At 28.1% G+C, this 18,160-nt stretch overlaps 1 long non-coding RNA gene across 3 annotated transcripts in view; it reads left to right on the top strand.

Moving 5' to 3' along the window:
* Positions 1-1,612: 1,612 nt before the first annotated feature.
* The window catches only part of LOC145279688 (uncharacterized), a 204,181-nt gene continuing 187,633 nt past the window's right edge, over positions 1,613-18,160 (top strand). For 2 of the 3 annotated variants that reach the window (XR_013868427.1, XR_013868428.1), the window contains exons 1-2: positions 1,613-1,746; positions 3,526-3,575. This is a non-coding gene — a long non-coding RNA (uncharacterized LOC145279688). Of the gene's footprint in view, positions 1,747-3,525; positions 3,576-8,789; positions 8,894-18,160 lie in introns of those variants that run through there. The other variant, XR_013868429.1, reaches the window with a different exon arrangement.

The raw sequence follows: 18,160 nt of genomic DNA, 5'->3' as shown, positions 1-18,160 counted from the left end.
GCAGCCGTTTCGGAGTTCATAGGGAAGTAATCAGGTATCTTGCAAGACGAAATAATTATGTTAAAAAAAAAACAATCTTTAGATGTTAAATGCTATAATGAAAACTGTCAATAGAAAGAACTGTTCCTCCAAATCTATGACTTTGCATGAAGATAAATTCATCTTGTATTCTTGTAGTTTACACAGATAAACTTGAATGACGTTTTTTAAACAATTATTTTAACTTGTTTTCCGACTTGAATAATTTTGAAATATCCACCCAAATCGTACTAATATATATATATATATATATATATATATATATATATATATATATATGTGTGTGTGTGTGTGTGCCAGCAGCATTCACCTTTGGTGGGTTGAACTGACTTCTAAAGATGGAAGTTTTTAGGGAATATCAAATTCACAAGCGGTCCCCAGTCGCATCTACATCACTGCCAAAGGAGATGATGACGTTAGGTTTTTGCAGTTCTTGCAGGAAGGTCTTGACAGCTTCCTACACATAGCACCTAGTATTCCAAAATGGTCACCTGACTAGGACTAGCTAGTTAGGCGACTATGTTTGATTATCTATAATATAAATCTCACCTGTCTGTTTAAATGTATTTATATATGTATGTATGTATGTCTACCTAAAACTTTTGACAGAGGCGACGGATTTTCACGAGATTGATAATATTTTGAAGATCGACCCTTCGGACAACAAATATCGAAACATTGGCCAAAAACATTAATTCCTTCACCCTCGACTGAGCACTTTTCTACGAGGAGGGTCGCTTTTTTCGCCGATATTTTTGAAAGCCATCCTCTCTTTTCGATTGCCTAGCCTTAATTTAGACTTATGTCACTTCCGGTTTGGTGATGGGTGCAACACCAAAGACGTCACGTTTGTTGTTTTGTTTTTTTTAAACGCTCTTTTCCGTGGTATGGGTTCGAGCCTGCCTGCCTACTACCAATTTTTTTTTTTTTTTTTTTTTTTTTTTTTTTTTTTTAATTTGCTCAACACACACCTCCAAACACCAGGGCAACGTCGGGCACTCAGGCTGTGTGTATATATATATATATATATATATATATATATATATATATATATACAGATATAAGTATTTCTAAATGGCCACCCAACTAGGACTAGCTAGTTGGCGAATACATTCTCAGCCTGGACTGCGAAACTTTTTACTAACATTTTTCTATTTTTATTTGCAAGATTTTTATTTAATTGAAGTAAGATTTAAAAAGTTAAGTTGGTATCATTTGGTGATTATAATCAAATTTGGTTCAATTAATGATCTAAGTGAAACTCTGGGTGGTTATTTTATAACTATTTCTGGATAAGTTTACTCGAAATTTTCTCTTAAAAACAAACAGATGTTGGTTATTTTAATGGATTCAACATTTAAATTTGTTTTAAAGGTTTTTCATTAAACAGTTACGAAATTCGTGACATTTCTAGAATACTCAGTAAATGTGAGAATATTTTGTTATCGATCGACCACAAAGCATTTAGGCCAGGATCAAAATGTAGTATCTGCTTTGGCTTCGGTCAGAGAAAGAGAACTTCTTACTGATTAGGACAATCCTTATTGTTGTCCCATTCAGAACGTTCCATTTAGGGGTAATGAATATTATCCACATAAAAAACGACCTTGTTTGTAACTTTGCCTCCGTGAGGAGACAAATTACTGTACTAACAGGAAAACAATTCATTTTGAGAGAAGACCAAAAGTTTAGATGGCAAGCATTATTGTAAGCATTTTTTTTATTTTTATAACTAACCCTGTGATAAACATATTTTGAAAAAGTGTGTTTTTTTTCTTTCTTTTGTTTATTACAAAGAAAAGAAAACTTAATGTTTGGACAAATCTGGTACGCAATAAAAAAAATAAACAACAAAAAGAAATTATTTAAAAGTTACAAAATTTTTTTTTAATTCATTCATAATATCTCGACACGATTATTAGAAGTTTCTAAAGGAAAAAACATTTTGAAATAAGGGACGGTTAAGGTTAATTGTTGGAGGAACAAAAAAATGGCGAAAGATAGGGAAAGAAAAACGGGGTGGAGGAGATGGACGCTTTTTATGTTTTATTTTAAATTTTAAACCCTTTTTGCATTTCTACAAACATAGTCACAGAGATGTGGGACAGGTATTTAGGTGGAGGGATTATATAAGAGATAAAAGTTCTTTTTTTTTTTTTTCACAGTTAGAGCATAGTTGAGGAAATTGAGTAACTGGTTTATTTCTATCTTATCAACCAGTTGCAAAATATTAAGGAAGGAGAGTAAAAAGTGGGCCATAGTTTTACTTTTATCATCCTCATAACACTCGCTTCTCTTATTTTGTCTTTTAGTCCTTATGTTCTTTGAGTTATGTTTCCGACAAAGGGGGAAGAATTGCTGTTTTTTTTATTTTTTATTTTTTTTTAAGTCGAAATCTGTCAGCACTTATCCTTGGCGTTTTTTAGCTCCTTACATTACATTAAAAGTGGCTTTATGCCTTGTCTGGAGCGATTTCTATAAAAAAAAAAAATGTAGACACAATGATTTCTTGAGCAAAAAGAGAAAAGTCCATTACGTGTTTAGATGAGGTAGGTTGAAGAAGAAATAATAGAATGAAACAACGGGGTAAAAGGAATTGATGTTAAATAGCTGTAAACTTTTGATAAGTATTTTATCAATGAAGAAAGATGAAAAAAAATTAAGTTTAGAAAATAAAAGAAGAAACCCAGCCGGAACTTGATTAGATACTACTGCATCATCATCATCATCATCATCATCAAGTAGATCCCTTTATAGATGCACACAACTGTGTCTTTTCCAATAAAAGCCATACAATATTCCACAACCATTTTCCTTTCATAAACATTTTCATCATTCATCAGTTTTATATTTGTTTTGGTTTTTCAAACTTTCGGCATTTGTGAAGTTTTACAAAAAATATGTTATAGTAAAATTCTCTGCAGAATTTTGCGTTTCAATTCATTACATAAAAATGAACCAAAAATTTGGAGACTTTTGAACAGAAAATTAGGAATCAAGCAAACTTGGTGATAATTATTTTGAAAAGCAAAAATTAAAATAAAAACTCTCGAACATTTTCCTTTTTTTTTAGAGTTTTCTAAATGTACTAAAAAATCTTTAAGATGTTGGAGGTTTTTTTTATGACACTTTGATCAGATAAGCCGTGCCACATTTACTAATTGCTGTTTAAAATAAACGTAAACATGGAATACTAAAACTATTTGAACCATAGCAATAGGCCAAATTTCTCCTTTTTTGTCTTCCATCCCAACAAAAATTCAGGTTAAGAACTCGTATAATAAAAATAATTAAACAGACCATATTATAGAGAAAAATTGAAAAAATCTAATGTAAAATTTAATCTATTTAAAAATATTTATGTTTGTAAAAATTTTAGACATTAAAAAATGAAATTATGTCATATTATATTAAAATTAAATGAATCAATTTTCAAAATTCTACCAAAAATCAAATAATTTGATTTTATTCATTATTCTTTTACAGATTTACCTGATATCGATTGGTAAAATATTTGCCATAAATTTACATCAAAGGTAAAGATTCTTAACTATGTTTCAATTAATAATAATTCTTTTTTTTCTGAAAATCCATCTAATTTTGTTACATTAAATTGTAATATATTTGGATGAAATCTAATTAAACAAAATTGATTCAGATGGATTTTCGCCTTCAAACAGATCGATATTTGATTCTAATAAGCAATTTTTTATCCTTTCATCATATTCTTTGCATATATGTATTTTGCTTTAGTTTCTTTAAAAAATACTTATTCCAGTCCAGAAATTTGATAAAATTGAGGCATTTGAAAAAAAAAAAAAACATCTTCGGCCATTAATATTTTTTTTATTGTTGTATTTTAGCTATCAGATAAACAATTACATTTGTGTTGAATACTTATTTGTTTAGCATAGCATATTAGTTAAAATAATTTGATTTCTACAGTCTAGTTATAAGTTTTTCTTAGTGCACCAAAAATGCAAATAACTTGGCCTGGTAACTATTTTCTTGGTCTGTTGTCTAGTTCACATTTTAAAATCAAATATACCATTTACTTAGATATCAGAAATTACCTAAACATAGTTTACTTACAGGCAACGCGATTTTCCATATTTGTTTATAAAATCTTTTAACAGATTCCCTTTTCATTATTCTACAGTTGATACACCCCTTTTTTTGCTTTCATATTATTTAGCTTAACTATTAATACATTTTCTTTTTTTTTATACATAAACGTGTGCCCATTTTGTTTGCGCACAAATATGCTATACTTTTTGTAGTTTTCACTTTGCCTTCATTATTTTATCTAATTTTCCTTTGCAAGTATCATAGCATGAGTTTATACAAACTATGTACTAAATAAGAAAATATATTTCTGAACTTTTGAAGTAGTATGATTGTACATCTAAAAACAAAAAAAAAAAAAAGGGTAAAATTCACTTGTAACGTTTCAGTGCGGGTGATATTAAAAATGTGATGTATGTCCTCTATCATATTTTTTGCGCATTGTGACCATTAAAACAAGGATTGGAAATATGAAGACTTATTTCATAGCAGAGATAGGACTGTCATCAATAGTGAACAATGAGCAGATTATCAGTAATTGCTAATCTAAAATATAATTGTGTTCATCTATTTATTGCGGACTGTTATCCTCATCTTTTAGTTGTTGTTTCACCATGTCTCGGCCAACTATTACTCTGGCCTTCGTCAGGTGATTACCATGACAGGATAGGGACTCTGAATCACCTAACTGCCCATGGTCCATGGCGCAGTCGATAGAAACGTCGAATCTCTATTGTTCCAGGTGAGCATTGTCTGAAGATAGCGGTTTAAATCCTACCCAAAGCAGGCCAGAGGATGAGTTGGCCAAAACGTGGGGAGACGACAACAACTATGGAAGGTAGTAATTGTTGAGAATGCAGTTAGGAGATTCAGAGTTCCTATCCTATCACAGTAACCACCTGAAGAAGGCCAGAGGAATAGTTGGCCGAAATGTCTTGAAACAACAACTAAGAAAGATGGGGATAATAGTCTGCAAATAAATAGATAAATAATACTCATCTCAATAAACATTCCAATTAATCAAATAATATATAATTGTGTTTGTTGTAAACTTATGTTTATATTCACCACCCTCACACATCTTTAAATTACCCCCTGCAGCATATAAAGTTATTTTTGTGGATTTCTGGACAACTTAGACCTCAATAGCATGGCTTTAGTCAAACCAATATTTGACTCTACCTTGTGAGTGAAATTTGGATTATTTTTTTCAATCTGTTTGTGAATAACACAAAATGAAAAAGTAATTGAAACCATTTCATTGATTACATATTATATTCCAAGAGAAACTTTCAGGTAAACATCCCTATTTTTTGGAGTTAAGAAAGATAAATATATTTTTTTAAATAATTAAGTTATCTCCCTTTGTTATTTCATAATACCACTTCCTTTTTAATTTTTTGTACCCCCCCCCCAAAAAAAAAACGGTAATACTTTGTTTAAATTAAGATAATTAATAGCACATATTTCGATAATGTCTAGATTACTAGATTATTACTTTACAATTGATATTTGTATGAGGGGGGGGGGTCATTTATTAGAAGTTCAGCGTTAGTCAATGATTTGTCAAAATGATTGAAAGTGATATATATAGTTGTTGGATTCTCTTTCATTATGCCATATAAAAAAAACAAAAAATGTAAATACGCAAAAGCTCATAATTAATAAAAACAAAAGTAATAAACAAAAACAAATGTTTATATACTCCAGACCAACATCGGTTAGATATCACTACATATATATGGTAATCAGTTGAAATATGACCACTGTAATGTATATATACACAATACTTAGTGACAATGTAATTGTCATTTATTAGGTTGTTATTATTTTTTAGATACAATTCTATTAAGTTCCTATTTTACACCTGCATTTCTAATTTGCAATAGGTGTTTATTAAAATATCGTTATATCATTTTAGAACAGAGACAAATGGATTATGATGACAGTCCGAAGAAAAAAAGGCAAATAGTAGTTATTGGCAAAAGTAATATTTGAGAGGTATAACATGACACACAGAGGCTATTCATTCATACTTTGTTGATATTGTGAAAAATTACAAGAGAAAGTGACATGGTTGACTTCCAGATGACAAAGAAAGAAAAAAGCAGTTTTAATCAACTACATTCCAAACAAATTTGGTGGGTAATGATTTAAAAAGATCACCTATTTATCTTGAATAGACACATTCCATTACAAGATTTTTTTTTTCCTAGTTATTTAATAAGACCCAGACACAATACGCACACTGGAATGAACCAGTTTTTGAAGGTCACTCAAAACCAGCTTTCATTTTGTAAAATAAGTATTTGATATCTAGTATTTAATGTCAAGATGGTTGAATAATTTTTTTTTTTTGCTGTTTTTGTTTTAAATACATTTTTCTCAAGTCACACAACCTAAAGAAATTGAATTGTCATTTTTTTCCTTTGTTCGTAAACTCATTTTCTACTCATATTCTAACATTTCTGTTTAAAGCTTTGATAATGATGACAGAAACTGAAGGTTTTTTTTAATTGGTCCCTCTGACAAAAGGAGAGTGGCCCTGTAAATTCGTCCTTGTCCCTTCGTCTGTCTGCACTTTTCTCAATAACTAGGCCTTGGAATTTTTTGAAATTTTGTACAAACATTAAACATGATATAAGTAAAAAACTAACAGAACAGATTTTCTGGGAAAACTCCGGTTGCTCTGTGATAATCGCTCAAAAATCAAACAAAATACTGCTAAGAACACATTCAATTATTGACACCAATTGTGCGAAATGTAATGTTCTACTTATATTTTGTTTAATTTGTTTTTTCCATGATTATGAAGGCTTGACTGGCTTCAATGAGACCACCATTATTTTTAATTTTTAGACATAGAAACTAATGGTCTCAAATGTGAAATAAAAAACCTAAAAGAAAAAAAAAACTATTAATTTAACATAAAATTCTACAAAAAGTATAACTATTTCACATGAGGAATGATGCATTTTTTATCATGCAGTCACAAACTTACCATTAGACATTATTTATGTAAAATCATAAATAATATTAACATGTAGAAATTGGATTTTATTCACTTAAAAATTTTTACTCTTGTTCTCTATTAAAGTTTTTTTTTTACTCTTGTTCTCTATTAAAGTTTTTTTTTTACTCTACCACGAAGAATGCTACAATTTGATGAAATTTTCAAAAACTGATTCGTCAATAATGAAAATTTGAGAAATACAATTCATTTTCAACTGTGTTTTTTTGAATAAAATAAAACTAATTTAGAAACAGTTAACCAAGTAGAAAAGCAACGGAAATTGGCAACATTTTTACTGTTTATTGTTTATTGAAAATTATTTCAAAAAGATAAATAAAATAATTTTATATTTATTGTTTAGCATGAAGAGTATCTAAAATTTTTCTTTCATTTTAATGAATTAATTTAATCTGAGGTGATCACTACTGAATGAATATTACAGTAAATTGCTTAACAAAACCTGATAAAGTATATGTATAATTTGTTGGTATATCTTTGGGAGTTTTGGAGGACACACAGATAGAAGATAATGATAAAATATTGATATTTTGCAGACCCATGAATTCACAAAAAAATATTTAAACTGTAATTTTAAGGTTAGAATCTGAAATATTTGTATGTTGCACTCTTCATATGAAAAATATACTAAAAAAACATTTTAGAAAAATAGTTCAGCTAGTTAATCTTTGAAGGCTGATGTCTAGACTTATGCAAGAATTGTTCTGAAGGCTAGATCAGTAAATTATCTATGAGAGGCTAAACTTTTATTCTACCAGGATCTGAGATTCTCAATGTAAAAAGCAAAGAACCTAATAACATTTGTATGAATTTCATTTTATCACATAAATATTTCGAAAAATTATTTTATAAAAGATGATTACAGTTTTTTGAACTGTTGGAGAAAATGTTTAGAGTTTCTGTCTTTATTTCGTAATACTGGAAAGAAGAACATACTTTCATAGAATATTTAAATATGCTTAGAAGTTATTTTTCTTTTTGTGAAATTTAAACCATTAGCTCTTAAGTAATTACCTGAATAAGTTGAACCAACTAATTTCAGACATTTTTGACAATCAGTTCAACAGTGACTTTGTTGCTGTCTGGCTGAGGTGTGGTTCTGTTCAATTTCAGGACGTCCACCCTCCTAAGTTTCAACTTTTCTTTGAAAAGGACTTTATTAGTAATCGTATGAGGCACTTCTGCCAGGGAATACTGACAGGGCTGCTCAGAATCATTGAGGCGGAAACGCAAAGAAAAAAAAAAAACAAACAAAAAAAAAACGTGATGAATTAACTAAAAAGTGAATTAGGTCAAATATCAATTCCGCAGCGAACGAATTATAACTGAATTTGCTTTCTCGAATTCTAAATGAGTTTATTTGTTTTAATTTTAATTTAAGTGTAATGCAAGTGAATTCACGATATCGTTGCGTTGTAATAATAAACAGTAAAGAATTAATTCTTTGTGTAAAAATAAATGTTTACTTGCAAGCAATAATAAATAAAGGTATAGTTATATTTCAAGGTTAGAGTCGTTAAAATTGGAAGTAAGAACTGGTTAGTCCCGCAGGTTGCGTCTTACACTAACTAAAAAAAAAAAAAAAAAGGCAAAAAGAAAACAATAATAATAATCGCGTTTTCTTTTTATATTTTTGTATTTTTATTTTATTTAGGGTAAAAACAGAAAGCATAAATCAGGGAAAGAAGATAAAAAAAACAAAAAAAAAAAAACGGCATAAATAACCAGGTAAGATTCCAAACCGGTGTTTCCTTGTACTGTTTCTTGTGAACGCATCCAATGCAGTGTAAATGGGGAGCGGGAAAGGAGGAATCTAATAAAGAGAAAAGATCTTGCAACTTCCATTGAATCTAACTGATTTTGACAGTGAACTCTCACCAGAAAAAATATAGGAATGTATGGTTATCGAGGAAGTGTAAGGGTAATAGGCCTATAGCACACCTCAGATCCTGTGCTGCAGTTTGTGCACATTACATTTGCATGTAATATCTTGATTTTTAATCCTATTAAGGTCAAACTCACATGGGAAAAAATGAGTTCATTTTATTTATATAGAGAAGATTTATAATTTATTATATAAATATAACATGTTCAAATTTATGTATATATTGTTTTAATAAAAAAAGAACCTAAGAATACATCATGGAAATTAAATGAAACATATATGAAATAGAAAATTTATTCATTCTTGATTGTTGAAATGCATTTCCTTTACTTTTTATCACATGATTGTATTATTCACACCAAAACAAAAATTTTTGATTAGAAATCTATTATATGAAGAGCAGTTGCTTTTGTGTATGTTTGTTTTGTAGTTTTTTTACTTTTAGCGGGACATACAAACACCCACAAAATTGATATATTCTTGATCCATGTTGCCTTGGATGAATAATATCTAAAATTTAGAAAAATTAAAAAAAATTTTCTTGGGGTTAACTAGGTCAGGTTCCGCCAGAGAGGGTTTGTTTCTTAGTGTTGTTGTTTACTAATTTGGAAAGAAAATGCCGACTCATTACTTGATTAATCTAGTATATCTATAAAAGTGAGAATGTGTCTGTCTGTGAGAACATTTCTCAACCTATATACTCAACGATTTTTGATTTACAGACTTGAAATTTTGTATATAGGGTAGTCAGACATGTGGAAAATTTCTTAATCAGTTTTTCTCTGGAAAAAAAAGCTGCTATGAGGTAAAAATTGAAAAATTGGTACAAAAGAGTTATTGCATTTTTATATCTTTGCTAACTGTTTCATGAATGTGCATGCGTGAATAGTTCACATTACAGATTACTTATTCTAAAGATAAATAGTTTGAAAACACCTTGTATAGAACGTGTCAAGCTGACCTAATTGTATCATACTTGGCTCACTATCTTTAGGTTTTGGTTTCAATCTCAGCTTGAGTATTTTTTTTTTTTTTTGACTTACATGAAGTGAATTGTTTAGAAAAAAATATAATACTTGCATGTACATATATCTCAGTTTCTTTATTAATTAAAATATAATATTTATGCATATTTTATGACTCGGCAAAGTCTATTGTATAAAGGAGAGTTGTCTGTGTGTGGATAGGGCCCAGCTAAAAGGAATGGGCTAGGTAGAGAAACCTAGATGGATAGAGAAAAGTGGAGAGAGAATTTTTAATAAAAATATGTTACACTTTTGCTCCTGGTAACGTCGGATAGCCCTGCTAGTAAACAATATTTGATTAGACATCAATAAATAGAAATTGTTTTTTTTAACTTGTAACCCCCACCCCTTCCCATAAAAGTATGGATTAAAAATTAACGTATGGAAGCGATTCTATTTCCAACCATCCTTCAAAATGAAGGTTGCAAATATGTAAATTATTCTTAAAATTAAAAGATAAATGTAAGAAATTATCGACTTCCGGAGATGAAATATAAATGAAACAAAAAAAAAAAAATGGTCTATCCAATAACAATTGAAAAAGTGATCAAATCAGGAATTAAAGAAAGCATAAATTGATCCACTTAGATATTACAGAAATGAGTGAATCAGAAATGATGAGCCATTCAGCAAAAAAATAAATAAATAAGGTGATAATGAGCAATATCTATTATCCATATTAATCATAACTTTCATCTTGCAATTGTTGATAAATTTTGTGATTATTGCATTGTTAATGAAAATCTAATCAAATACTGCAAAAATGTAAAAAAACAATAAGAGAAACCTAAAAATCAATCCAAAATTAAAATCTAAAAAAAAAAAAAAAAAAAAATTTTTTTAATGAAACTTACATATGCAAATAGTAAATGATAATTCTGTCATTTCCGATAAATAAATTAGAATTTTTTAATATAAAATCAATAAACTTGAAAAATCTCTTCCGAATATCATTTTCCTTGATTTTTATTCCTTGTAAATAATTAGAACTGCCTATAAAAATTAAATGTAGTAGTTTATAGAAAAGTGATGTTTTGTGTTATACTTAGCAGCTTAAAGATTACACAGAATTAAAAAAATCATAGGTAAAAAATATTTTTCAAATTACAGACTTAAAATGGAAAAACATTTATCATGTGTCAAGCGAAAGTGCATTCTTACATAATGATTTACAATTTTGATCTTTTTTTTTTTGTTGAAATGTATTCTTCCATTTTAACAAGGTGGCAGTTTGGTGTCAATTTTTCTATACTTATATATTTTTTTTACAAGCAAAAAAACATTCAATATAGAAGGAGAAGAAAATGTAACATGGATTATATTGTAGAATCGATCTCTTAGTTAAAACAAAAGTGAAAAGAATGAGAATTAAAAAAAATCTATAACAATTGATCAATATGTTTTCACAGCAGTCATTAGGCCAACTATTAGAGCTATTCCATATATTGGCCAAATTGTAAATAATCAAAATGGAAAATCTTTTTATTTCCTTAAACTTGGAGCAAAAAAGTAACCTGGCCACAGAAATAACATTAGTTTTAAGAAAAATACAAAGGTAAAAAAATCCTTTGATTATCACATGTTTGATAATTCGTTCAATAACTTCTGGTTCCGTTGGGGGTGGGCACAGATATATATTTAAGAGATACTCAACAGATAGATCTTCCCTTTTTTAATGTGTCCTTTTATCACATTGGCAAAAAACAAGGACTTCAGGTAAATACCGAATTAGCTCAAAAAAATGTTCATTTTGATTGATTTATGGAGGTTGAATATTAATAAATTTGTTCAGTAACAAAAAATACATTTTCTTTTTTTTTTTTTTTGAAAACTTAAAATTGAAATTTAAAAAAATAATAATGCATAGAAATGTTTGTTTTACAAGTTCAAAATTAACTCATTACTTCATCTACAAAGCATTAACAGATTTTTTTTAAATTACATATTTGGCATTAAAACGGTCAGAAATGTGATATATAATGAATGATATATCTGAAACTGAATTTAAAAATAATTTCTATTGAACAAATTGATTTTCTACAGAATTTAAAAAAAAGAAAACATAGCGTATTCTACCAAAAACAGATTGTCATCAAAGGACAAATTATTAAAGTTTTGTTACATGAAAAGAAATTATTAATGATTTGAATGAATTAGGACATCATTTTCCATTCTGAATAAAAAAAATGTTTTCTTTTGAAAGTTAAAATATTTTAATCAAATGTATGTCATTAAGTCGTTTAAAATTGAAAAATTTCTTGCATCATCATTAATATAACAAACTTAAAAAATAATTTTTCTATCAAATTACAGAAGATGAAAAGGTGATCATTTTTATAAGGTCAATGTATTCAACTTTGATGAAATTTAGTTTACATGTCATATCTAACTGCAAAATAGCATGAAAAAAAGTGATAAATTATCTAAATTTTTGTAAATTATTGAATTTTTAACTAAATTGTGTATTACATATACAGGTTGACCCCCCCCCCAAAAAAAACGGGCCCCAACTCTAATTAGGCCTTGTTTCTTAGTGTTTTGTCCGAATGAAATGAAACTTTGGTCATAACTAGTTTATTATATTCAAAACATCACATCAAAACACTAGGGTCTTTGACCTTTTTTCTCCATTCTACAGCATATGTTCTAGGTGGCCTCCATTTAGCTTTTGTTTTTTTTTGGTCACCCTGTATAATATAAATTATATTGTTTGAATTTGATGGATTAATAGTGTAATTTATTCAATTTTATTGTCACCATTTTTTTTCTTGTCTTTAATGACTATCTAGTATAATGAGCTTTTTATTATCTTGAAGATATTTGTAATTCTATTTATATTACATATATATATATATATATATATATACACATATACATACATCTATCTTGTTAGATTTTAAAAGTTGAATCTAAATAGCATTTAATCTAACATATCAAATTTTGATTCTGACTAGCCAAATTTCATTTGCTATCATTGTACCATGTTATTGACACTGCAATAATGTACTTTGCTACAGTTTATTAAAAAACTATCTAGTCCAGCGAGAGGTGATGGTAGCCAAGTGGTTAATGGCATAGACTGACGACCTGGGTGTTTCCAGTTTGTTCTATAAAATCACTTTCACTTAGGATGTTGGCAACCTTTACGTGATCCCTCCCATAATTTCTGATGTCTTTCTAGAAAGAATTCAAACTAAAAAATATTTTTTGGGAAAACCAATGGCAACAACAGAATCTTTGGATTCCTATGACATGAAGATCTAGTCCAGCTTGGACAACTGATAATATGTAAATCATTTTCAATTATGACCGAAAATAAATAAATGCTAATATTAATAAAAAATAAAATTGGTGATTTATTTTACATAGCTGATTTTTCAGCCAAATTACATAATAGCTGATTCCTTCCTTACAATTTTTATCGCAAATATCATAAGTAACAAAATTTTGATTATAACAATAAGTTAACTTGATGTTTATCCTGTAAGTGAAAAAAAAAAGTGTCATTACTTGCTAATGACTGTGTTCTATCCTATTTTCTTCCCAACATGCCGTGATTACTCCTTTAAATCGTGATTAAATTCCGATTTTTAGACATTTACACAACATTGGCATATTTAAACAAAACTAAATCTTTTCACCTCCTCAACCAAAAAGAAAAAACAATAATATAATCATTTACAGACTGAATTTAATTGTTACATCTATATTTCACATGGTGGTTTTATGGAGGTTGAATCATGGCCAGTATAGAATTTGCTTTCTTTTTACGGATTTTGTGAATACTTAGTTAAAATTACTATGATTACTAGGTTTTTCTTTGTTGTTCATTTTCAACATAATTTACAGAAATTAGTTCTTTTACAAAAGATATCAGACTTTTTTAAAACGACTGATTTTTTTTACACTTATTATTGAATACTGTTTTTAGCTCTGCAACTTAACATTTTATTAGATAATGACACTTTAGTTGTGAGGACCTACTGCATTAAAAAACTATCAACATAATATTTGTCAACTTTTCTTTCGATTTAAACAGTCAAAGAATTTTATTTGGAAAAATATTAAATTTAAAATATCTAATAAATATCAATCAAAGGATGGAATCTTCATTTATTTCTTAGAAAATTTATTTCTTAAGAAAATCTGATTCTTGGCAGAATTCCCCCTTATATTTAAAAAAAAAAAAAAAAATTATGATATATGTACCTGTGACAAAACGAAAATATCATATTCCAGAAAGCATGTAAATTGATCATGTATGTTTAATTTTTGTAAGGAAAATCATTTAAAGTGATTAATGAGAATTTGTAGGCATTACAACATAAATTGTGCAAGCTTGAATTATTGAGTTATCTCCCTTCGTTTTCAGAATGACAGACAAGACAGCCATTCTAATAAAATTTGATTTTCTTGTTTAAAGATAAATTACGTGATTTTTGGAATATATTTTCATTTCATCATGGGTACATACATCATACAGATTTTTCTTTATTTTTGTTTTTTTAATATAGGAGAAATTCTGAAGAATCGAAAATCTTTAAACCTTTATGAGGAGTAATGTTAGAATTCAATTAAAATGAGACATAACGACGAAATAATATATTTGATGAAATACTTTCAATGTTTGTAAAAGATGCAGAAAGTATTTTCTGTCCACACAATGTTGAGTGAGAGAAAATGTCACTTTTTCATTTAAAAGTTTGGAAGTTTGACTTAAGATTTTATTGGAATCATCTGTGTAGAGACCAACTCACAAGAGGATCAATCAGATCAAACATGTTTCTAACATTACTCCTTTGAGAGATAATTTACTAAAATGAACTCTGTAGATATTTTTTTTTAATATTGTATGATTCAGAAATCAATTTATTCATGTCGAACGACAACAAAAAGGAAGAATGAGAAATAATCAGAATTTTGGAACTATCTTCATTTCAAATCAAGGTAGTTGTTTCTTAGTCTTTTTTCTTCAAACAGTATCCAAAATTTTAACAGACAACAATTTTCTGCCCCCCTCTCTCAAACGAGTCTTTACGGAGTACAAAATCCATTTTTGTTCAATGCCTTTGAAAGCAGTTCTGATTTATTTATTATCCCCCTTTGAACAGCTCTTATCTTGAATAATCTCATTTTAACTATATACAAAAAAATTAAAATCTCACAAGATATAATAGGAATATAAAAATCAAATTCTCTTAAATATTTCAAATATATATTGTAAATTCATAGTTATTTTTTCTTAAATAGTATTCTTTACTATTGCTATTTTAAAGTTAAGTCATTTTTCCAAAATCTATCACATTAAAAAAAAAAATCTAATTGCATAGTTGTGCAAGGAAAGATATTATGTACAGTATTTAAAATTTTGAATGTCTTATTCTTCTGTAGTAACATAGTTAAACCTAAGGACTCCATCTTATTTTTTTTTTTTAGTAATTATAGCTTTTATTAATTTTATCATTTTTCTTTATATGCCTTCTAATTTCAATAGAATTATTATGTCAAACTTATACCTCAATACCTGAATAGAATATCCTACAAGATCTTATATATTCTTACATGTTTCCTTTGAAATTATTTATATATATATATATATATATACATACATACATCTGTGGAAGTATGATTTTTTTCTTCAATTATATTCCACCCTTTTTTTATATACTAATACTTAATTTATGAAGCTCAATGTAAGTACAGAGCATATAATAAATAAATGACAAAAGCCTATATTCCAAATTTCATGATATTGGCCATCTTACAATTTATTTCTTTAATTACATTGACATTCACGATTCTTGATAGCAGTTTGTTTATATATATATATATATATATATATATATATATATGAAAATTAAAATATTCAACTTTTTTTTTACTTAATTTTTTAACAGCTAAGAAATATAATTTTTATTAGCATGCTAAAGACTAGAGTACAATAAATTGTGTTAAAAATATAAACAAGTATATAATTTTCTAACAAGAATCTTATATATATATATATACACACACATTCACACACACGCATACACTCTGGAAGATTTCTCAATGTGCCAAGATATTAGGTTGGTGCAAAAAGGATGTCGTTTTTTGACATGTAGTTGAATGTAAAAAACGACATTATTTTTGCACAAACCTAATATTATTTGGGATTTGAAGAACTACATATGTATATGGACTGGTTTACAGCAAACTTGCACATCAACCTGGTTTTAAAAAAGGGGGAACAAAAATATACAAATTCATCACCGTGTTGAAATAAATCTAAAAGAAAAACTAAAAAAAAAAACTAGATGAGATGATTTTAAATCATGACCATATGAACAATTAATTATAATGCAAGTAATTGTTTATAGGTAAAATAATAAAAATGGTATGAAACAATTGCAACAGTTTTTAAATATAAATTGTGAAAGCTTCATCAAAAAATGTCAAATAATCAGAATAAAAGAAATCGACAAAGTCAAATTTTTATAAGAATGGAAGACAGTTGATAAAATGTGTTGAGATAAAAAGTGTAAAAATATTAACATTTCATCACTATTTGCATAAGTCTATTATTAGCCTCAAAGACAAAAAACAAAACAAAGACTGATAAAGATAGAATAGCAAGTATTAAAACAATTGCAAGTGTCTGGATTATGTATTAAATGTTGGCTAGTGACTAGTCAGAAAATATGAAGTAGAAACGAGTCCAAGGTATCTTATATTTCAAGTTATGTGCAATTTTAGTATGTCCTATTTTGACGTGTGCCCCCCCCCAAAATGTTTTTTGGCAGAATCTGTCTTCAATGATCCTGTAATTTGTACCAACTTGATAATTCTAAAAGGAAAACTGACAGAACTCCTCTTCACTTAAATCATAATTCACAATTTTGATGTTTTCTCGCAGTTGTTAAACTGTCCTCAATACATCCTTCTTAAAGCAACTTCTTCAAACCCACGTTTTGTACTTTTCTTTGCCCTGATTCTGTCACTTGACAAGCCATGTGTTGACATTTGTGTGAGTAGTTTCTTCTAGTACAACGTTTGTCTTTATATTTTAAACCATAACATAATTATTAAAAAGACTTTAGTGCACTATTACATGTTTAGTTTGCATTTTTCTTAATAACTGATGAACTCTCTTATCACTTGTCAACTTTTGCACACACATACAAAAGACCAACATAAACCACTTTTGATTTCCTTTTTTCTGCGTAAGGAGTTTACTTAACTATTCATCAACATGTAATCATCCTCTTTGTTCAACTGCCAAAACATGCTTGTTTAGAAAGCTTTTAGCACTGCCATTCCATCTCAATATTCTGGAATATTAGACAGCTTTAGACAATTGTGTTTTCGTTGAGGTTGTTTAGACTTATTCTAACATAATGTAACTAACTTGCTTTTCTTATCTCTTATTACATTTTGTCAGAAGGTGGCTATGGTGAGGTGCTTACCAATGCAGACTGATTACCTAGATGTACCAAGTTCTAATCCCATCAGCCCAGTTTCATGTGTCCTTTTTCTGTAAGAGCCTAATTTTAGAAATAATTATGCAATCCAACAACAAATATATAATCAATTAAAAAGAAAAAAAAAGTCACATTTTATTAACAGCATCTTAAAGGTTTTTCTTCACTGCTTAATGGGTTTTGATTTTGTCTTAACTGGTTATTCAACATACTCTTCTTTGATAAGAAGTCCATACAATACATTTTCAATAGTTAATAAAAAAGGTTGCCATAGTTCAAAGCCATTTTTAAATTTCCATTAAAATTTGGAATTTTTTCTTGTAATTGGTTCTAAAAGTTGGGAAAATAATCTAAAATTTCTTCCATGTAATAATAATAATAATACTTAATTTTTTTTTACAAAAAAGAATCAGGAATTAATATTCAATTTTAAATTTGCAATTGTCAATAATAAAATGGAGATAAATGTTTAGTTTTTTTGACTGAATTGAATGTGGGTAAAAATGTCTAAGCATTATCTTTTAACAAGATTTAACACGAGACATGGTGATCTTAATAAAGAACAAGATCTTTTGTCAATATCGCAACGAGTTATAGTAAAAATGTTCAGTTCATTCTTCATAACTCAATATAAATGGGTTAAAATATATAACCA

The sequence above is a fragment of the Euprymna scolopes genome, chromosome 7, assembly GCF_053919585.1.
Source record: "Euprymna scolopes isolate OS-2025 chromosome 7, ASM5391958v1, whole genome shotgun sequence".
NCBI lineage: Eukaryota > Metazoa > Mollusca > Cephalopoda > Sepiida > Sepiolidae > Euprymna > Euprymna scolopes.
This window is presented reverse-complemented; position numbering and strand designations above follow the sequence as displayed.